The 5,355-nt window shown below is 44.8% G+C and overlaps 1 pseudogene; it reads right to left on the bottom strand.

Annotated features, from left to right (window-relative positions):
• Positions 1 to 945: 945 nt before the first annotated feature.
• On the bottom strand, positions 946 to 1,068 carry LOC120094931 (small nucleolar RNA SNORA17; annotated as a pseudogene).
• Positions 1,069 to 5,355: the final 4,287 nt, after the last annotated feature.

Below are 5,355 nucleotides of genomic sequence, written 5' to 3' on the forward strand. Positions count from 1 at the left end.
GTTGCAGAATCAGCCCTCTTGCTCTCCCATGCTCGCACCCTTAGGGGAAGCTTTCCCATGCTCCTGCCACCAAGGTCAGCTCTACCGTGCTCACCCCAGCAAGGTACAGGGCCTTTCTCTCAAGTGCTGTAGCAGGTGAGAGGCAGGGCCAGTTCTTTTGTCTTCATGACCCCAGGGCCAGCTCTCCCACCTGCGGCAGGTGGCAAGGGAAGGGTAGGGAGGAATGTATCTTTTCTTCCTTCATGCCTTGTTTGGGTGATGAGTGGCAGGGCCAGCTCTCCAACACTCATAACGTTGGGGCAGTCTCACCTACAACTTGCAAAATGTGTGGAGCGGGATGGGGGGGGGTTGCTCTCCAGAGCACTGAAGAGGTTAAGGGGTGGGGTCAGCTCTTTTCCTCTCATGCCCCAACATGGTGCCCAGATGAGGGGTGGGATCAGCTCTGTATAGCCCTCAGACATTAACATGTGCCCAGATGGCAGCCCAGACCAGGGACATCCACCTGGCCATTGGTGGTAACAGACCCGTGCTGCTGCAGGGCCATGGACCTAGTTGTAGCCCCTGGTGGCAGCACTGGTCAGGATTCCACCTTGGTCCCAGGTGCCATCTCCAGACACTCACGTTAGGCTGTTTCTCACTACCCCTGAGTCTCCAATTCTGCATCTCTTCACTGTGCCCATAGCGTTCTTTCTGTTTTATTTCTCTTCTATTTCTCCACCATGTACTTGCTCCTATGAGTGACAACCAGGTTCTCTGAGTGTCTGAGGTCACCTCAGGCATGCTATGCTACACTGTGTATTATGGCAGTAGGCAGGAATCATCTCAGGCATGGTCTGCTCCCTGACACCCAGGCTTGCCTGGCACCAGAGTCATCTCAGTTAAGTTCCCCATCTAGGACCCCTGGTGCCTGACTGGTAGTCATCTCAGGCTTGCTTTTCTTCAGGGAATGCTAGGCTACTTATCATTCAGATGTTGACATGTCGGAGCACAAACATAGCCTCTCTCTTTTCTGCTGACAACTGACATACATGTGACACAGGAGTTACACCTGTGACACTTCTAGGCAGGTTAAAAAATACCCATAATTTTAATAAATGGGTTAAAGTGCAATATTCTTCCTAGTTGGATAGCATCCCAGAATCCATGTGTTATTAAATGAAAATCCAGTGGCAGGTGTGAGATGCTGAGATGAGTTGGTGGTGAGGGAGGTCCTAGGAGCACCCACAAAGAATACAGTTTCTTTCAGTTACTTTTGCTTTCCAACTAGGACTGTGTGAGAAAACCCTCCAAGAGAAGACACTACACATCTTGCTCATGAAATATAGAGAAGTTAAGCTGGAACCGAGCTGGCTGGTTTTCATGGTGCTTTCCAGAAAGTGCTACTCAGGATCCTAAGGGAGAAAAGGCATAGATGATGTGTCCAGATGGGAACTGTATGAACTGCAATACCAACCTCTTAGATGAGATAAGTTTACAAGACTCTTTTAAGGGTAACGAAGTGCTCCCTTATGGATTTGAAGCCCATTCTGCAGTAGAGAATCCATGCCTAGTACTGTACACCTGTTCATTAACACGTGGCTGTGAAAGTCATAGGCTCTAGGGCGTGCTTACAACTGTGGTTTAGTCAAACTAACATTGCATCAAATTGCCTTCTAAATCTCCGTGTTTACATGCATAGACAAAACAGGCTACTCTCGGCTTTAATGGAAGAAGCTTCTTTTTGCAGTGAAGGGCAGTAAGAGCAGAGACTCACGGCTGCGGAGAGTAAGAAATGGCTGCCTGCTCAACTAAAGAATGCGTTGGTGCTGCCGTGAGCTTTCCCAGAGAATGGACACAATAATAGAAGAGCAAGAACATAGAAGGGTGGTGAAACGCCATCTTCCGGACGACAGAGTCATTGCAACTGCAGCCCCTCTCTGCTGAGCTGTTGGACGCAGATGGATTCTAAGAGAGGGGAAATTATTATCTTCAGTTGTGGACATTCTGGTTGTTAGATTTTTTTTTTTAAGGAAGACAGTTTAAAAAGGGATGGAAAGAGGAAAAGAGAGAGATTTGGTTTGACTTTGGGGATTATGCTTATTTATGGTGAGGGGGTCCTTTTGTCAGCCACAAAATACCCCAGCAGATGCCCAAAATTCCTACAGAAGAATACGAGATGTGGCCCCTTATAGGGATGGAAACAACTACTGTACCATACAGTCCCTCCCTTCAGGAACTGTTGGGCGTGGCCACAGGGAAGCTGGGAAATGTAGTCTTTTGTGGGGAATTGTCATTCCTAATTCTGAAAGGATATAAATAAACAGGACAGAAGGGTTATAGCTGCTTCTCTTTGAGGAATGTCTTTGTAGAGGGGTTTGATCTGGATCTACTGAAGTGGGGGGGTCCTTTGGTATGGGGAGAATATAAGCTTGATTGACTGCAAGTTATGGATGGACTGTGCGACCCATCGTCCTGAAGTCCTGCAGAGACATGAGAAATAGTTATAAAGAGGGCTGTTAGCAGATGATTTTCTGGGAAGGCTGAGGGAAAGGGAAGAACAAAGGTGGAAGAAATGGAGTGGACTGATAAGAGGATGTGGGCGGAGAGCTGATTCGCGGCAATGTTGACTAGTTCCATGGTCAGAACTTCTGTGAATAAATGAGCTAGCAGAAGCAGGTAGCTTCAGAGGATGGGGGTAGAAGAAATAGAGAACCGATGTACAGAATTGTCTCTGGCTATAGGAGAAAGGGATAAAGTTCGTTTTTTTGCTAGAGTTCTCGCTTAGATTCGAAACGGTCTTTTTTGCTGATGTATCAGGAGCAAAGGGAGCTGTAGTGTAGCAAGAGCTAATGGGAGAGCGTTTGTGGAACCGTTCGTTTGGGTATAGGGAGACGTTAGTAAGTACAGCATTTAAAAGACAGGGTAAAAGTATAGGCAAGACAATAATAGGAAAGACAGCACTGAGTTAGTGAAGGAGCCAGAGTGGGAGGGGATCCGAAGTCCATACGCAAGTGGTAGAAGTATTTGAATTCCTTCCGGTTGCCATTTCTAGATAACATCCCAAACTAGTTCAGATTTGTTGTGGAAGCCACCTTGTCTGCGGAGGTAGCATCCAAGGAGTTGAGGCTGATCTAAGCTTTCTCAAAGTTATTTATTTATTTATTTATTTATTTATTTATTTATTTATTTATACATTTATATATTTTAATTTTGTGAGCTATTGAGGCAGAGAGGTTAAATGATTCCTATAAGTTTCAGCCCACTTGTTTTAGTTATAGTTTGCCTCCCCACTCCCAAATGTAGTAATACGTTGGATGGCTATGGCCTTTGAGAAGGCACCTGGATTGCTTTTAGGGGTTTGAGGATGTCGGCCTCTTGGTAACTGCTTCAAGGCTGACAGCAGGGCGATGAGGGGGCAGCAGTTAAGAGTACCGCAGAAGAGGATCCATCCAAAGTACCATGATAAAGTTTATTGGTTGGCAAAGATCCAGAACATAAGTCAGGAGGCAACGACTGTACAACGTTGTGGGGGACATTAAGAGACAAGGGACCATGAGGGACACTTTTACATGAAGATGAACATGAATCAACTATGGTTAGGTATAAGGTTAACATAAGGTTAAATGCAGTTGTACAGCTGGCTAGATTACTTACCAGAGCTCTGTGGAAGGATAAGATAATTGTAGCTAGCTGTTTATTTATATCCAACTCCAAGATCATACAGAAGTATATTTTATAGTGTCAGGCTATATAAAGAGACATTTTAATTCTAAGTTGTATTTGCCCCAAAGAAACGATTTATAATATTCAATTCAAAGGGTATATTTCCAGAGACAGGGGCTTCTTGTCAATAGTAAATGATTCACTTTACAAAGAATTTTTTTTCAAATTAGCCCTATGAACAGAATGTTTACAAAATTTGTACATTTCCTTTCCAGCTAACAGTTGTTAGTTGTTAGTTAGGTGGAAACCATCAGTCATGCCAAATCTGTAATAAATAATTTATGTGTAACAAAGACTGAATTAACCAAAAAGGCTAAAGCCAACATTTTGGTCCTTTTGTCAATGGATGAATCTCTAGGTCACCACATACTGACAGCAGTAAGCAGGTTTCTTAACATCTATTTAAAAATGAATTGGTTGGTTGAAGGCATAATTTGTAAAGCAAGATAACCAAAAATAAATTAAAGATATACTGGCTTTTAGAATTTCTCAGAATACCCTCAGAAGCATGGACAGCCCTGGAGAACATTGATGACTTTTTTTTTTTAAGTTGAATATTTTCTTATTAACATTTTCAATGTTATCCCCTTTCCTGGTTTCCCCTCCAGCAACCCGTTATCCCATCTCCTCCACCCCTGTTCAATGAGGGTGTTCACTCATCCACTCACCCAGCTCCTACCTCCCCTCCCTGACATTCCACTACATGGGGACATCAAGCCTTCACAGGACCAGGGGCCTCTCCTCCCATTGATGCCCCACAAGGCCATCCTCTGCTACATATGCTGATCGAACATTAGGTCCATCCCTGTGTACTCTTGGGGTGGTGGTTTAGTCCCTAGGAGCTCTGGTGAGGGTCTGGTTGATTGATATTGTTTTTGTTTTTAAGGAATTGCAAACCTCTTCTACTCCTTCAGTCCTTTCTCTAACTCCTGCATTGGGGACCCCATTCTCAGGTCAATGGTTGACTGCGAGGGTCCACCACTGTATTTGTCAGACTCTGGCAGAGCCTCTCAAGAGACAGGTATGTCTGGTTCCTGTCAGCATGCACTTCTTGGCATCCTCAATTTGGTGGCTGCACATGGGATGGATCCCCAGGTGGCAGTCTCTGGATGGCCTTTCCTTCAGTCTCTGCCCCTCACTTTGTCTCCATATTTTCTCCTGTGAGTATTTTTTTTCTCCTACTAAGAGGAACGGAAGCATCCTCACTTTGGTCTTCTTTCTTCTTGAGCTTCATGTGGTCTGTGAATTGTATTTTGGGTATTCTGAGCTCTTGGGCTAATATCCACTTATCAGTGAGTACATACCATGTGTGGGTGGTTTTTTTTTTTTTTGTGATTGGATTACCTCACTCAGGATGATATTTTCTAGTTACTTCAGTACTTTACCAGTCAAGTGCGTACACCTCTTGTAAGACTGCTGCAGACACTGGCCCTGGGGAGATTGTGCTCTCAAAGCACCACAGGTGATCCCTTCATCTAAGTCATCTCCTGGGGGCACCTGAGGGCTTGCCATCTCACTTAGTCATCTAGTGACTCTGCAGTCACCAGCCTGTCAAAGGAAGATAGTGTTTGGGTATTCTGAACAGCATTCCAAACACAGGAGGTAGATGACAGAGTATCTGGTGTCCTCCTTTAATGAGGGAGTGTGGGTGGC

The sequence above is a fragment of the Rattus norvegicus genome, chromosome 9 (assembly GCF_021556685.1).
Source record: "Rattus norvegicus strain SHRSP/BbbUtx chromosome 9, alternate assembly SHRSP_T2T, whole genome shotgun sequence".
Taxonomy (NCBI): Eukaryota; Metazoa; Chordata; class Mammalia; order Rodentia; family Muridae; genus Rattus; species Rattus norvegicus.